Consider the following 18,950-nt stretch of genomic DNA (forward strand, 5'->3'; position numbering starts at 1 on the left):
TTCCTAATCAACATGATGAACTTACTTTATTTTTGGGGTATGAAGAACTGTCGAGAAAAATCTCTTTGTTACATATGAGTGATCTTGATATTGATGATGTCCTGCATGGGTGTTTTTCTTATTGCATTGATAATAGCCATACAAATACTTACATACAAAATATTTTAGAAGATGACACCTTGCCAAAATATGATAGGACCGCTGTGTGTTTTCAACTAATTAATGAAAAGGAGGGATCCTCCCAAGTTTCTTCTATTGTTTCTGAAAGTAAATCAGGTTATGCGGACAAGCCACCCTTCAAGCCTCTTCCTCCTAAAGAAGGGAACGAGGAGAAGGAAGAGAAGAAGAAGAAGAAGAAGAAGAAGGGAACGAAGAAGAAGAAGAAGAAGAAGAAAAAGAAAGAGGTAACGGCGTATCCCCGCGTGAATGAGATAACACTAGGTAACCGTAAGTATGTTGCTCCTAATGATTATTGTGATAATGAATCTGAATACGATGATCTTCCTATGCCCTTTACATATATTAGCGATCATGATTTGAATGAGCACACTACTTTTGATATTACAAATCTCTGGGAAACTAATTCTGAAAATGATAATAATTGCCATAGTGTCAGTGCTATCCATGCTTCCTCCCATAATGATATAGAAAGCTCTAATCTTGGGGAAGAGGTGTTTGAAAATTCTTTTGCTACTGATCATTATGTGTTTGATACATCTCCTTCTAATAACAATGATGGTATGGTCATAGATAAACCGACTGTGAAAGATAACTATTCTATTTCTTATGATGACACTATGCCTCCGATCTCTAATGATTATTATAAACAATGCTATGATATAGGTTCTAACTATCCTTATGAAACTTGTCATAGTCATGATTGGATTACCAAAAACAGTTCCCTTAATAGGCAACTTGTTTACCATGTTCAAATTCTTGATAATAATCTTGCTCCAATTACTATTAATGAGAATAACTCTTCTTATGCAAAATTTAATGATACTTCTATGCATATGAACCATGATAAGAATGTTTTAAGTGATGGGTATATTGTGGATTTCATCAATGATGCTACTGAAAGTTATTATGAGAGAGGGAAATATGGTCGTATGCATCTTAATAATATTAAGTTTCCCCTCTTTATGTTGAGAATCTTGAAGTTACTCGTGTTTTATCCTCTTATGCTTGTCACTTTGTTCTTCATGAATTCATTTGTGTACAAGATTCCTCTTCATAGGAAGCATGTTAGACTTAAATTTGTTTTGAATTTGCCTCTTGAAGCTCTCTTTTGCTTCAAATACTATTTCCCGCGAATGGATTATTAAAACTGCTGAGCCCATCTTAATGGCTATAAAGAAAGAACTTCTTGGGAGATAACCCATGTGTTATTTTGCTACAGTACTTTGTTTTTATTTTGTGTCTTGGAAGTTGTTTACTACTGTAGCAACCTCTCCTTATCTTAGTTTTGTGTTTGGTTGTGCCAAGTGAAGCCTCTAATCGAAGGTTGATACTAGATTTGGATTTCTGCGCAGAAACAGATTTCTATCTGTCACGAATCTGGGCTGTTTTCTCTGTAGAAAAATCAGAAAAATATTCCAATTTACGTGCGTGTTCCTCAGATATGTACGCAACTTTCATTAGTTTTGAGTTTTCTGATTTGAGCAACAGAAGTATTTATTAAAAATTCGTCTTTACGGACTGTTCTGTTTTGACAGATTCTGCCTTTTATTTCGCATTGCCTCTTTTGATATGTGGGATGGATTTATTTGTTCCATTAAACTCCAGTGGCTTTGGGCAATGTCCAGAAGTGTTAAGAATGATTGTGTCACCTCTGAACATGTGAGTTTTTGATTATGTACTAACCCCTCTAATGAAGTTTATGAGAAGTTTGGTGTGAAGGAAGTTTTCAAGGGTCAAGAGAGGAGGATGATATACTATGATCAAGAAGAGTGAAAGCTCTAAGCTTGGGGATGCCCCGGTGGTTCACCCCTGCATATTTCAAGAAGACTCAAGCATCTAAGCTTGGGGATGCCCAAGGCATCCCCTTCTTCATTGACAAATTATCAGGTTCCTTCTCTTGAAACTATATTTTTATTCGGTCACATCTTATGTACTTTACTTGGAGCGTCTGTATGTTCTTGTTTTTTTGTTAGAATAAATACTTGTGTGGGAGAGAGACACTCTCCGCTGGTTCGTATGAACACATGTGTTCTTAGCTTTTAATGTTCATGGCGAAGGTTGAAACTGCTTCGTTAATTGTTATATGGTTGGAAACGGAAAATGCTACATGTAGGAATTGGTATGATGTCTTGAATAACTTGATACTTGGCAATTGTTGTGCTCTTGTTTAAGCTCTTGCATCATATACTTTGCACCTATTAGTGAAGAAATACATAGAGCTTGTTAAAATTTGGTTTGCATGAGTGGTTTCTCTAGAGTCTAGATATTTTCTAGTGAGGTGTTTGAACAACAAGGAAGACGATGTATAGTCTTATAATGCTTGTAATATGTCTTTTATGTGAGTTTTGCTGTACTAGTTCGTGCTTGTGTTTGCTTCAAACAACCTTGCTAGCCTAAACCTTGTATCGAGGGGGAATACTTCTCATGCATCCAAATCCTTGAGCCAAACAACACTATGCCATTTGTGTCCACCATACCTACCTACTACATGGTATTTCCTGCCATTCCAAAGTAAATTGCTTGAGTGCTACCTTTAAACAAATTCAAAATTTATCACCTCTGATTTGTGTCAATGTTTTATAGCTCATGAGGAAGTATGTGGTGTTTATCTTTCAATCTTGTTGGGCAACTTTCACCAATGGACTAGTGGCTTCATCCGCTTATCCAATAATTTTGCAAAAAGAGCTGGCAATGGGATTCCCAGTCCCAAATTAATTAACAAAAATAGACACTCCTCCATGGTATGTGATTGTTGGACGGCACCCGAAGGATTCGGTTAGCCATGGCTTGTGTAAGCAAAGGTTGGGGGGAGTGTCATCATCATAATAAAACTAAAATAAAAAGGCACTCCTTCATGGTATGAGATTGTTGGCAGGCACCCGAGGATTCGGTTAGCCATGGTTTGTGAAAGAAAGGTTGGAAGGAGTGCCATCCAAAAATAAAATAAAATGGGAGCCGCTCTTTGAAGGTTTGTCTGGCAAGGGGGTTAGAGTACCCGCTACCATTCGTTGACAACAACATACACCTCTCAAAACTTTATTTTTATGCTCTCTTTATGTTTTCAAAACCAAAGCTCTAGCACAAATATAGCAATCGATGCTTTCCTCTTTGAAGGACCATTCTTTTACTTTTATTGTTGAGTCAGTTCACCAATTTCTCTCCATCTCAAGAAGCAAACACTTGTGTGAACTGTGCATTGATTCCTACATACTTGCATATTGCATTTGTTATATTACTCTATGTTGACAATATCCATGAGATATACATGTTACAAGTTGAAAGCAACCGCTGAAACTTAATCTTCCATTGTGTTGCTTCAATGTCTTTACTAAGAATTTATTGCTTTATGAGTAACTCTTATGCAAGACTCATTGATGCTTGTCTTGAAAGTACTATTCATGAAAAGTTTTTGCTATATGATTAATTGTTTACTCATTGCATTAACATTGCTTCGAATCGCTGCATTCATCTCATATGATTTACAATAGTATGATCAAGATTATGTTGGTAGCATGTCACTTCAGAAATTATCTTTTTATCGTTTACCTACTCGAGGACGAGTAGGAACTAAGCTTGGGGATGCTGATACGTCTCCAACGTATCTATAATTTCTGATTTTCCATGCTTGTTTTATGACAATACCTACATGTTTTGCTTGCACTTTATATCATATTATGGCATTTATTGGACTAACCTATTAACAAGATGCCACAAAGGTGCCGCTTCGTTTATTATGTCTGTTTATTGCAGAAAAGGCCCAAAAACCAAAGTGCTCGGAAAAATCCAGAAAAATTACAGAAATTCTATTTCGCTGGAAGACTCACGGAGCCAGAAGGGCAAGCCAGGGGGAGGCCCAGGGCCTCCTCACCATAGGCCGGCGCGGCCTGGAGGGTGGTCACCCCACCCTATGGTGTCGTCGCCTCGGGACTCTTCCGACTCCGACTCTTCGCCTATTTAAGTCGTCGTGACCTAAAACTTCGACACCGCTTGACGAAACTCCAGAAAGACTCCAGGGGCGCCGCCACATCGCGAAACTCCAATTCGGGGGACAGAAGTCTCTGTTCCGGCACCCTGCCGGGACAGGGAATTGCCCCCGGAGCCATCTCCACCGCCGTCTCCACCGCCATCTTCACCGCCATCGCTGCCTCCATGATGAGGAGGGAGTAATTCACCCCCGGGGCTGAGGGCTCCGCTGTAGCTATGTGGTTCATCTCTCTCTCTTTGTGATCAAGTTGAATATTATCTATGTGCTACTCTAGTGATGTTATTAAAGTAGTTTACTCCTCCTCCATGATGTAATGTTGGCAGTGTGTGCATCATGAAGTACTTGGTTTATGCTATGATTGTGATCTCTTGTAGATTATGAAGTTAACTATTACTATGATGGTATTGATGCGATCTATTCCTCCTTTCATAGTGTGAAGGTTACGGTGTGCATGCTATGTTAGTACTTGGTTTGGTTGTCTTGATCTATCTTGCACTCTAAGGTTATTTAAATATGAACATTGAATATTGTGGAGCTTGTTAACTCCGGCATTGAGGGTTCGTGTAATCCTACACAATGATGTTCATCATCCAACAAGGGGGTGTAGAGTAGTCCTATTATGTGATCATTGTTGAGAGTGTCCACTAGTGAAAGCAGGATCCCTGGGCCTTGCTTCCAAGCATCGAATCTCCGTTTGTCTACTGTTTTGTTGAATGTTTGCTCGCTACCATATTTCATTCAGATTGCTATTACCACTCACACTCATCCATATTACTTGTATCTCACTATATCTTCGCCGAACTAGTGCACCTATTGTATTAGGTGTGTTGGGGACACAAGAGACTTCTTGCTTTGTGGTTGCAGGGTTGCTTGAGAGGGATATCTTTGACCTCTTCCTCCCTGAGATCGATAAACCTTGGGTGATCCACTTAAGGGAAACTTGCTGCTGTTCTACAAACCTCTGCTCTTGGAGGCCCAACACTGTCTACAAGAATAGAAGCTCCCGTAGACATCATGGGGTTAGGGAACTCCTTGAGTGCGATTGGAATCCGACAGGGTCAGTGACTTTGTGGCCTTAGTCCAGGGTTTGGCTGGGCCACTACGTAGGCTAGTCTGGTTCACCTTTGCGGCTCAATGCTGGTCGCTTTGAAACATTAGGAACAAACTAGCTATAGAGGGATCTGTCATCAATAGCCCAGCTGACGCCATCTTCGAAATGTCCATCTATATGCAGAGCTGGAGGGTATTGGTCAGACGGACGGTCAGAGACTTGCTGGACTCGGCTATGGACGACATTAGGAGGCTCTACGCGAGGACGAGGAGCTGAGCGCGATGTCCTCCCGGCACCTGCCTGTTTGCAGTCGTGGTCTTGCTTCTTCACTAGTTATCCGTTTGTATCGGGGGTGGGTTGCCCTGTCGTTGTATCGCAGGAAATGTGTGGGTGTTGGGTTCCAGAATTGTAGTTTCTAGTTGAGGTCCCTGTGTGTGAGGTCTCAGTTATTCGTGTATGATGTACTATGATCGCTTCGGCGTGCCGTTGGGGCTTTATATATAAATCCGGGCATGGTGGCCTTATGTTTAAAAATTATTAGGTGGAGAACAACTAATTATTCATCGGGTAAAATATAGTGGAAATAATTTAGGAACAAAACTTTTTGAATGAAGGAACAAATACACATACACTACGGAACAACGAATTATTCACCAGGGAACAACTAATTATACACATGGGAACACGAAATTAGTGGAACTAATTTTGTAGAGTAAGAGGAGAAAACGTTTTCTAAACGAAATGATAAATAATTATACACTGGGAAACACATGATTACACCGAGAAACAAGTAATTATACACATGGAAACAAATAAATAGTGGCACTAATTATGTAGAGTTAAAGGAACAAAACTTTATGGATGAAGGAACAACTAATTATTCAGTGGGGAACAACTAATTATACACCGGGAACAAAAAATTAGTGAATATAGGAACAAAACTTTATGAATGAAGGAACACATACACATACACTAGGGAACAATGAATTATTCACCGGGGAACAACGAATTATACACCTAGAAATAGAAAAATTGTAGAACTAATTCTATAGAGTTAAAGGAACAAAACATTCTAAACGGCGGAACAAATCATTATTCACTGAGGAACAATTAAATATACACCAGAGAAGAAAAATTAGTGGAACTAATTTTGTAGAGTTAAGAGGAACAACCATTTTTGAATGAAGGAACGAATACATATACACTAGGGAACAACTAAGAACTCATTGGGTAACAACTAATTATACACATGTGAACAAAATAAATAGTGGAACTAATTGTGTAGATTTAAAGGAACAAAATTTTCTGCATGAAGGAATAAATGATTATTTTTGTATAGAAATATAAAAACAATTTTCTAAACCAAGGAACAAAATCACAAATACATATACAGTAGGGAACAAAATATTTATAGACCGTGGAACAAAAATGAAAGATTTTTTTTTTACAATAAAACATAAAAAAATTAGAAACATGAAATAAGAAATATATAAAATAAAAACAAAACATATTTTAATATTGAAGGATAGAAAAAAAAAATGAAAGAAAGAGATCCTACTAAATATAAGAATAACTCCCATAAAACATATCCCACTATGAGAAAAAGGAAACACTTTTTGTAGAATAAATAGAAAAATAAACTGACTTTAAAAGGAAAAAATAAAAGGAACATAGAAATAAAAAAATGTGAAAAAATAACAAAAAATACAAAGGAAAAAATGGAAGGTATGATGCACAGAAATGAGCGTGTAAGCTAAGACACACGTACAAACTGCTCAACTCCTAGCTGGATGGCTCGATCTCCTGGGTGACCACGCATGCACGATGGGTTGCTTGGTCAAGAGCCAGGCCACTCTCGCGCCGTCGCGCTATTTGGGCCGAGCCCAGGACCCGAGCTGCTTCAGCGAAACGGAGGCTTCCTAGCGCGCGCGCGCTAGCGAGCAATCTCCAAGCGGCGCATAGGCGCTCCCATGGCTGTGTGCATATTTTCTTTCTTTGGCTCGAGCCACCATGATTCCCTCACCGTCGTCACAGCTCCATGGTAGCTACGTTTTGTGCCTTTTGACTGTTTAGCGAATCAGTAATGCATTGGCCATGTTCCATATTAGATTAGTGTCCTACCTTTATGTATAAAATGTATATAATTTCTTCACAATTTTAGGTGTCAAATGCCCAAACATAGGTGCGACGCTGTGGAAATAAGCAAAAGAAAATAGGAGAATCTACTTACTGAATTGCAAAGAGGTGTTTTAAGTAGGTATTTTCTGGCAACATGTAGTGTTGATGTCACTATCGATAATGATCAATGGCAAGATGCCAAGTGCTAACAAGGCGATGATCAAAATTTAAATGCTGATCATGGGCTCAATGAACAGTCCTAGATTACAATAAGTAACTAACTAGCATCAATTTTTGCAGAAATAAATATATAATATGGTAAGTTACAATGCCGTAGAGCTCGATCATCGATGAGAAATGTAGATGTCATATGATCAGTCTGGTTGCAAATAATGGTCAGAAGTGCAAAGAAATTGGTGTCCATGGAGAAAACCAACAGCGGGTTGGCCAAAACTAAACTTCGATGTGAACTTCTTAGAAGGTGAAGGTGTTGGAGCATGGGGAGCTGTCTTTCCTGATGAGGGTGGAGCAATTTTACTATCGGCACGGGGCAGAATTGCTTACTACACAAATGCAGCGACAACTGAGGCCATAACAGGATTGGAAGACGTTAAAGCAATAATTCCACATTTTGTAGAACCTGTTCATCTAGAGAATGATTGTGCTGCTCTGATTTCAGAATTGTGTACAGATGACCCCAGCAAATCAGCAATCGCCGATATTGTTAAGGACGTGAAATCTCTTCTTCGGTCTTATCAGATAGTTCAATCTCCAAAGTGAATAGATGTAGTAACCAGGGCATTTTTTTTTTTTTTTTGCGGGGAAGCTAGTAACCAGGTTGCTCATGAATTCGTTAGATTAGGCAGACTGGCGGCAGATAGGGTGTATTCGTCGGTGCAGTTTCTGCCTGTGGTTGAATTGGCCAAGTGTTGATTATAAAACTTCTGATGTGTCTCGATTAATATATGCCTAAGTTTCAGAAAAACAATGCTGTACAGCTCAAGACCTATTCAGCCGGTTACAACAGGAACTAAAATCCTAATTTGATAGAAACGACAGGTATAAATACAGTGTTTAACACGATGTATGGCCGCCTAGGCTCCAAACACATGAGAATGACATGATGGCGCCGGCATCACTATCTACGACCGGAATCCGTCATTGTAGACATAGCCTGCCAGAAAAATACCGAAACGCACTTTCCAGACCACGCGTCATATTGTATACTGTATGGAGGAGTCGATCTGTTTCAAGTCACTAAGTGCTGTTCTTTCTAATTATGTCACGTGCTGCTTTTCCCTAGTGAAATAAATAGTACCATACAATAAACAATACTACCTCCATTTTAAAGCATAAGTTTTTTTTAAGTCAACCCAAGTACAGTTTAACCAATTTTTTAGAAAAAGTATCAGCAAAAATGATATTTTGTAGATACCATATAAAAATATATTTTATTGTCTATCTAATATATTAATTTTGTATTTTGCATGTTTAATATTTTTGGTAAAAATTTGGTTAAAGTTAATATAATTTGACTTCCTAATAATAATACAGTATAAACCTTAAGTTTTAGAATACAGGTATAGTAGTAGTAACCACTGCTCACTTAATAATATCCTATTCCTTCAATTAAAGCTTGCAAGAGAGTTTTCGTCATATGCAAGCTGTTTTTGCGAGCTCTTTTCAAACATTTGTTAAATCTGAGAGGAGCTTCACACACAATCAGTATGCACGTACGAGAGGATCATGGTTCGGTTGGATAATTTGGCACGGATGATATTGTCAACGGGATCCGATTCTGATGTGACTTTTGTTACATGCTCGATCGGTATTCGATATACTCGTTGATTTAAAAACAAAGTTCGGTTCGATTTGCTGTTCCATCTTCTCATGATTGCAGTGTTGTGAACCTGACCCATTGCAATCTCACGAGAGTTTGTTATGAAACGGACAATTTGTTTGGTACGGTCATGCGGTAACTTGGCCTCCGAGGCAGTTGCAAATCTCATGTCGTAACTTGGCCTTCCTTTGGTTTGGTCATGTTCATACTTACATGCTTGTTACTACCTTTTCTGGTGTAGGAGATTTTTTTTAAATAGGAGCATAGCCCCTGCCCCTGCATTAAGTTGTGCACATGGAATTTTTATTTATTACAAAGTTTAGAATATTTAACGTATTGCAATCTTGGACCAGCTAAGGTTGAGACATAAATCAAACAGCAAAAAATAAAAAAAGCAGCAAAATTCTATCCATCTTGAATTCTACTACTGCAGTAGCATGAAAATAGAAGTCCTGAGTGAATGTCAACAGCCGGTACCATCTAGTAACCATATGCTCCCGCTGATCCTCGGAATACCCAAAGTTGAATCTAGTATGCAACTCAACACTAGTAGGAAAAATACTATATGGGAACGGTCGCTGGTAGACGCACGCGATTTCAATTACTAGTCGCCAGCCGAAAACAAGCACATGATTAGTGTGCTCGTACCGATAGCGTATAGGAGAGTAGCGCGTGACTACTAGGTGGACCCTGGATGCATTCGGTCCAAAAATTATCCACATCTAGCACCAATGGAGGTACGCGACTGCTATGTACATATTGGTCGCGTGTCCCTTAGCTAGCCCGCTTCCAACATATTTGACTGACGGGTCGTGGATGACCCAAAATTTTGGTAGAGTGCCTCATTTAGCCCCCGTGCTATGATGTCTACGCACGCTTCTATTTCTGTAGACAGTGTTGGGCCTCCAAGAGCAGAGGTTTGTAGAACAGCAGCAAGTTTCTCTTAAGTGGATCACCCAAGGTTTATCAAACTTAGGGAGGTAGAGGTCAAAGATATCCCTCTCAAGCAACCATGCAATTACGATACAAGAAGTCTCTTGTGTCCCCAACACACCTAATACACTTGTCAGATGTATATGTGCATTAGTTCGGTGAAGAGATAGTAAAATGCAAGTGATATGGATGAATATGAGTGGTAATAACAATCTGAAATAAATATGGCAGCAAGTAAACATGCAGTAGAACAGTAAATAAACGGTGATTCAATATTTGGAAACAAGGCCTAGGGATCATACTTTCACTAGTGGACACTCTCAATAATGATCACATAACTGAATAAATAAATGCTACTTTCTCACACTCTCTTGTTGGATAACAAACACCATTCATTGTGTAGGGCTACAAAAGCACACCTCAAGTCGGAGTAAACAAGCTCCACAACATCCGGAGTTCATATTAAAGTAACCTCTAGAGTGCATAATAGACCGTTGCAATTTAGACCGAGTACTAACATAGCATACACACTGTCAACAATAGCTATGAAAGGGGGAATAGATCGCGTCAATACTATCATAGTAATAGTTAACTTCATAATCTACAAGAGATTACAATCATAACCTACGCCAAGTACTACATGATGCACACACTGTCAACATTACATCATGGAGGAGGAATAGAATACTTTAATAACATCACTAGAGTAGCACATAGATTAATAGTGATACAAAGCTCATGATCACATAAAGATCACACCATGGGAGAGAGAGATGAACCACATAGCTACCGGTAGAGCCCTCAGCCTCGGGGGAGAACTACTCCCTCCTCATCATGGGAGACAACAACGACGATGAAGATGGCGGTGGTGTTGATGGAGATGACTCCGGGGGCAATTCCCCGTCCCGGCGGCGTGCCAGAACAGAGACTTTTGTCCCCCGAAACTTGTCTTCGCGATGGCGGCGGCTACGGAACTCTTCGGGGAATATCGTCGGGTCTGCTAGGGTTTTCGGAGACGGAGCTTTATATAGGCGAAAGGGCGGAGTCGGAGGGGCACCAGGGTGCCCTCACCACCCGGTGGCGCGACCAAGGGATGGCCCGCGCCCGGGTATGGTGTGGGGGCCCCCTGGCCCATCTTCGTCTCCCCTTCGGACTTCTGGAACCTTCCGTGAAAAATAAGATCGTGGGCTTTTGTTTCGTCCAATTCTGAGAATATTTCCCGTGTAGGATTTCTGAAACCAAAAACAGCAGAAAACAGGAACTGGCGCTTCGGCATCTTGTTAATAGGTTAGTTCCAGAAAATGCATAAAAACAATATAAATTATGGATAAAACATGTAGGTATTGTCATAAAACTAGCATGGAACATAAGAAATTATAGATACGTTTGAGACGTATCAAGCACCCCCAAGCTTAGTTCCTACTCGCCCTCGAGTAGGTAAACGATAACAAGGATAATTTCTGAAGTGACATGCTCCTATCATAATCTTGATCAATACTATTGTAAAGCATATGAGATGAATGAAGTGATTCGAAGCAATGGTAAAGATAATGACTAAACAACTTAATCATATAGCAAAGACTTTTCATGAATAATACTTTCAAGACAAGCATCAATAAGACTTGCATAGGAGTTAACTCATAAAGCAATAAATTCTTAGTAGAAAGTTTTGAAGTAATACAAAGGAAGATATAAGTTTCAGCAGTTGCTTTCAACTTCAACATGTATATCTCATGGATAATTGTCAACACAAAGTAATATGATGAATGCAAATAAGCAAGTATGTAGGAATCAATGCACACAGTTGACACAAGTGTTTGCTTCTAAGATAGAAAGAAGTAGGTAAACTGACTCAACATAAAGTAAAAGAAAGGCCCTTTGCAGAGGGAAGCAGGGATTACTCTTTGTGCTAGAGCTTTTTATTTTGAAAACATAGAAACAATTTTCGGTAGTAATAATTCATATGTGTTATGCATAAAACATCCTATAAGTTGCAAGCCTCATGCATAGAATACCAATAGTGCTCGCACCTTGTCCTAATTAGCTTGGATTTCCATGGATTATCATTGCATTACATATGTTTCAACCAAGTGTCACAAAGGGGTACCTCTATGCCGCCTGTACAAAGGTCCAAGGAGATAGATTGCATTTGATTTCTCGTTTTTGATAGATCACAACTTTGAGGACATCCGTACCGGGACAACATAGAAAACAGATAATGGACTCCTCTTTAATGCTTAAAGCATTCAACAACAGATAATATTCTCATAAGAGATTGAGGATTAATGTCCAAACTGAAACTTCCACCATGATACATGGCTTTAGTTGGCGGCCCAATGCTCTTCTCTAACAATATGCATACTCAAACCATTTAATCATGACAAATCACCCTTACTTCAGACAAGACGAACATGCATAGCAACTCACATGATATTCAACAAAGGTGTAATAGTTGATGGCGTCCCCAGAAACATGGTTACCGCTCAAGAAGCAACTTATAAGAAATAAGATACATAAGCTACATATTCTTTACCACAATAGTTTTTAAGTTATTTTCCCATGAGCTATGTATTGCAAAGACAAGGAATGAAGTTTTAAAGGTAGCACATAAGCAATTTACTTTGGAATGGCAGAGAAATACCACGTAGTAGGTAGGTATGGTGGACACGAATGGCATAGGTTTTGGCTCAAGGTTTTGGATGCACAAGAAGAATTCCCTCTCAGTACAAGGCTTTGGCTAGCAAGGTTGTTTGAAGCAAACACAAGTATGAACCGGTACAACAAAACTTACATAAGAACATATTGCAAGCATTATAAGACTCTACAGTGTCTTCCTTGTTGTTCAAACACTTTACCAGAAAATGTCTAGACTTTTAGAGAGACCAATCATGCGAACCAAATTTCAACAAGCTCTAAAGTAATTCTCCACTAATAGGTGCAATCTACATGATGCAAGAGCTTAAACATGATCTATTTGAGAGCTCAAAACAATTGCCAAGTATCAAATTATTCATGAAAATATAACAGTTACCACATGAAGCATTTTCTGTTTCCAACCAAATAGCAATGAACGAAGCGGTTTTCAACCTTCGCCATGAACATTAAAAGTAAAGCTAAGAACACCAGTGTTCATAAGAACAATCGGAGCGTGTCTTTCTCCCACACAAGGAATGCTAGGATCCGAATTTATTCAAATAAAAACAAAAATAAAAATATACAGACGCTCCAAGTAAAGCACATAAGATGTGACGGAATAAAAATATAGTTTCACTAGAGGTGACCTGATAAGTTGTCGATGAAGAAGGGGATGCCTTGGGCATCCCCAAGCTTAGATGGTTGAGTCTTCTTGAAATATGCAGAAATGAATCACGGGGGCATCCCCAAGCTTAGACTTTTCACTCTTCTTGATCATATTGTATCATCCTCCTCTCTTGACCCTTGAAAACTTCCTCCACACCAAACTCAAAACAATCTTATTAGAGGGTTACTGCATACTCAAAAAAATTCACATGTTCAGCAAGGACACAATCATTCTCAACACTTCTGGACATTACCCAAGGTTACTGAAATTTAATGGAGCAAAGAAATCCACTCAAACACAGTAAAAGAGGCAATGTGAAATAAAAGGCAGAATCTGTCAAATCAGAACAGTCCGTAAAGACGATTTTTTATGAGGCACTTAACATGCTCAGATGAAGAAGCTCAAATTGAATGAAAGTTGCGTACATATATTAGGATTACTCATGAATTTTCGCAGATTTTTTAGAGTTTCCTACAGAGAGATCTACTCAAATTCGTGACAGCTAGAAATCTGTTTCTGCGCAGAAATCCAATTCTAGTATCAACCTTACTATCGAAGACTTTACTTGGCACAACAATGTAATAAAGTAAAGATAAGGAGAGGTTGCTACAGTAGTAACAACTTCCAAGACAAAACAAAACAGTAGCAAAATAAAAACATGGGTTATCTCCCAAGAAGTGCTTTCTTTATAGCCATTAAGATGGGTTCAGCAATTTTAAAGATGCTCACATAAGGATGAGAGTTGAAGCAAAGAGAGCATCAAAAAGAAAGTATGAAACAAATTTAAGCCTAACCCACTTCCTATGAAAAAGAATCTTGTACACAAATAAATTCATGAAGAACAAAGTGACAAGCATAGGAAGATAAAACACAAGTAACTTCAAAATTTTCAGCATGTAGAGAGGTGTTATAGTAACATGAAAATTTCTACAACCATATTTTCCTCTCTCATAATAATTTCCAGTAGCATCATGAACAAACTCAACAATATAACAATCACATAAAGCATTCTTATTCACATGCGTAAAAGTATCATTACTCTCCACATAAGCATAATCAATTTTATTAGTAATAGTGGGAGTAAAACTATCACAACCATCATTGTAATCATCATAAATTGCAGGCATGGTATAATCATAATAAACTTTATCCTCCATAGTAGGTGGCAGCAAAATACCACTATCATTATAATCATCATAAATGGGAGGCAAAGTATCATCAAAGAAAATTTCCTCCTCCATGCTTGGGGGACTAAAAATATCATGCTCATCAAAACCAGCTTCCCCAAGCTTAAATTCTTCCATAGCATTAGCAATAATAGTGTTCAAAGAGTTCATGCTAATAATATTGCTACAACTAATTTGCAAACAAAGTTCCATGGTTTTTTTTAATTCTCTCTTCAAACACCTCATGTCCTAACTCAAGATAAATTTCATAAAGATCTCTAATTTCTTTGTTGTTTTCCATTAAGCCTAACTAGTGAAATAAAAACAAGAAACAAAAAGATATAATTGCAGAATCTAAAGGAAATAGCTTCGAGCACTCACACACTGGCAACAGTGCTAGGAAATACCTTAGTAGTCGGAGGATGTGAATACCTTTTACCTTATCTCCCCGGCAACAGCGCCAGAAAATAGCTTGATGTCTACGCACGTTTCTATTCATGTAGACAGTGTTGGGCCTCCAAGAGCAGAGATTTGTAGAACAACAGCAAGTTTCCCTTAAGTGGATCACCCAAGGTTTATCGAACTCAGGGAGGTAGAGGTCAAAGATATCCCTCTCAAGCAACCCTGCAATTACGATACAAGAAGTCTCTTGTGTCTCCAACACACCTAATACACTTGTCAGATGTATAGGTGCACTAGTTCGGCGAAGAGATAGTAAAATGCAAGTGATATGGATGAATATGAGTGGTAATAACAATCTGAAATAAATATGGCAGCAAGTAAACATGCAGTAGAACAGTAAATAAACGGTGATTCGATATTTGGAAACAAGGCCTAGGGATCATACTTTCACTAGTGGACACTCTCAACAATGATCACATAAATGAATAAATAGATGCTACTTTCTCACACCCTCTTGTTGGATAACAAACACCATTCATTGTATAGGGCTACAAAAGCACACCTCAAGCCGGAGTAAACAAGCTCCACAACATCCGGAGTTCATATTAAAGTAACCTCTAGAGTGCATAATAGACCGTTGCAATTTAGACCGAGTACTAACATAGCATACACACTGTCAACAATAGCTATGAAAGGGGGAATAGATCGCGTCAATACTATCATAGTAATAGTTAACTTCATAATCTACAACATATTACAATCATAACCTACGCCAAGTACTACATGATGCACACACTGTCAACATTACATCATGGAGGAGGAATAGAATACTTTAATAACATCACTAGAGTAGCACATAAATTAATAGTGATACAAAGCTTATGATCACATAAAGATCACACCATGGGAGAGAGAGATGAACCACATAGCATCGGGGAAGAACTACTCCCTCCTCATCATGGGAGACATCAACGGCGATGAAGATGGCGGTGGTGTCGATGGAGATGCCTCCGGGGGCAATTCCCCGTCCCGGCGGCGTGCCGGAACAGAGACTTCTGTCCCCCGAAACTTGTCTTCGCGATGGCAGCGACTACGGAACTCTTCATGGAATATCGTCGGGTGTGCTAGGGTTTTCGGAGACGGAGCTTTATATAGGCGAAAGGGCGGAGTCGGAGGGGCACCAGGGTGCCCTCACCACCTGGTGGCACGACAAAGGGGTGGCCCGCGCCCAGGTATGGTGTGGGGGCCCCCTGGTCCATCTTCGTCTCCCCTTCGGACTTCTGGAACCTTCCGTGAAAAATAAGATCATGGTCTTTTGTTTCGTCCAATTCCGAGAATATTTCCTGTGTAGGATTTCTGAAACCAAAAACAACAGAAAACAGGAACTGGCGCTTCGGCATCTTGTTAATAGGTTAGTTCTAGAAAATGCATAAAAACAATATAAAGTATGGATAAAACATGTAGGTATTGTCATAAAACTAGCATGGAACATAAGAAATTATAGATATGTTTGAGACGTATCATGCTACGAACTCTTATTGATAGGTGCCCTACTTTGACTTGCTATTACTAATCATCTTATTGGTAGCGTGTCCTATTGTTGCATGGTACTACTAATAGAAGAAATATGCGCCTTTTGTGGATCGATATGGCCTTTAAATTTCGAGAAAAATAAAAAAAATTATGAAAGTTTCAAAAAGTAAAATCCTTTGAGTTAGTCATGTGTTATGTCATGTTTTAAGGAAAATTAACAAACATGAATTTCGACTTATTTCTCAAAATGACGTCATCTTTCGGTAAAATGACTTCCGATGAAAAAGTACTTAATATGATAATGTATATACGGAAAAAGTTGTATCCAAATTCAGCGTCGTATTGCCGATCTGCCGACTTTTTTTAGATTCCGTGAAATCGAAAATAAAAATAGAGTTTTTGGAGATTTTATATTTCGATGCGAAAATATTGCAGATCTGAAATTTTTCAAGTTTTTCTCTCTTTCCCACTTTCCACCTTCTCTCCCTCAACTTATTTCCACTCATCTCCTCCTCTTTCACTTCTTCACCCTCTTTTCCTCATCCTCTTCCACTTCTCCACCTTCTCCCCTCCCCTCCTCCTCTTCTCCTTCTCCACCTTCTTTCACTTCTCCTCTTTCACTTCACCACCATCTCCTATCCAGCAACAGAGACCACGTCTTCCCCGATGCGGTGGCCACGTCCTCTCCAGCAATGGTGACCACCTGCTCCCCAAGGACGGCGACCACCTCCTCCTCGACGACGTCGAACATCTCCTCCCCGATGACGGTGGCCACCTCCTCTCCGACAATGGAGAACACCTCCTGTCGAGGGAGCTCCTCAGCAATGCCCACCATGAAGGGCTTAAAATTGATGGAATCCTGCAGGTTAGCGCTAGACATCGGACACCAAAAGTACAGAAGTCGAGATTTACCCAGGTTCGGGGCCCTCGATGAGGTAAAATACTTACTCCTGCTTGTCTGATCTTGATTTATTGATGAAAAAGAGATTACAACGGGGCAACTGATAGACTGCATTCCGGTGAACTCGCCGGAAGGAAAAGTTTCTAGGGTTTGGTCTGTGCTAGGTTGTGTTGGTTGCGTTGGTTGCGTAAGTATGGTTCGACAGACTCTCTCCTGGCCTTTATATAGGAGGTCAGGTCTCAAGAGTCCTATCCGAACCCAACTAGATTACATCAATATCTAATCTATCTTTCCTGTATCGACGTTCCCTTGCCTTGTCCATAAAGAATCCGTCTTCTTCGTTGCAACCGACGTTTGGGCCCACCTTAGCTCATGACTGAATGAATCGTTAGCGAACAAGAGGGGGGGTGAATGGTCGCTACACAAAGTTTAGTTCTTTTTCAGTTTTAGGTGGTATGCGGAAGTAAAGGTGGAAACTTAATGATAGGGGTGTTCCTAGTATGATCCTAGCGATGCAACAAGTAAAGGAACCGAGCAAGATAGTAAAGAGAGCGAGCGAAACAACCGAGGTATCGGAGACGAGGCGTGATTTGTTTCCCGCAATTCCCCCACAAAAGGGAGTACATATGCGTTGAGGAGGTGCTAACGACGAAGGCTAGACGGCCACATAGGCCTCACCATGTTCCTCGAGAAAGCCCCACGAAGGAGCTTCCCCTTCTCCACTAAGTAGCCGGTCGAGGCGTCGGTTCCTTCACAAGGTTGGGGCAAGCTCCACAAACACCGGTGGCTCCCAACACCCTATGGGGCTAGCACAACTCCAAGCTAGCCTCCATAGGAGCACATCCTCCAAGATCCCACCATAGGAACCATAACTCCAAGATCCACTAAGGACTAGATGATATTGGCGAAATCTCTCTTGGTAGAACTATAGATCGGGGTCTCCTCCACCACTTCTCAAAGTTTAGGCAAGTTTTGTTCGATGGGGTGGGAGATCCTCTAGGTTTTGAGCTCAGCAACAATGGAGGAGAGAGAGAAGAGATAAAACGAGCTAGGGAAGAAGGGTCCCTTTTATAGGCCCCCTCAAATTCAACCGTTATGTCTCGTTTTCTCATGACCGGTACTACCGCTCTCTGGATTCAAAAGCAGCTCACAGATCTTCCACGTGGGTAGAAAGCGGTACTACCGCTTCCGGTACCGTTGAGGTACCGGTAGGGTCTCTACATGTTTCATACATCCTCCCGGTACCAGTAGCGGTACCAGGGCAGAAGTTCCGTAACTTGAGAAAAACGGTACCAAAGCTGTACCTGGTCGGAAGTACCGCTCCGCTCGAAGTACCGGTGAGGTACCATAACCCCTTCTCCTGTTTGCTTTTTCCTAGTGCAAAGTCCAGAGCGGTATTGGTGACCGCTACCAGTAGGGATAGCGGTACTACCGCTACTGGTACCGGTACTACCGGTCAGGAAAAACTGGTTTTCCTCTTTCCCTCTCCAACCATGTTACCTCGCGACACACACACAAAACCAGAAAACATAAAAGCTAC

Source organism: Lolium perenne, chromosome 4 (assembly GCF_019359855.2).
Source record: "Lolium perenne isolate Kyuss_39 chromosome 4, Kyuss_2.0, whole genome shotgun sequence".
NCBI classification, from domain to species: domain Eukaryota; kingdom Viridiplantae; phylum Streptophyta; class Magnoliopsida; order Poales; family Poaceae; genus Lolium; species Lolium perenne.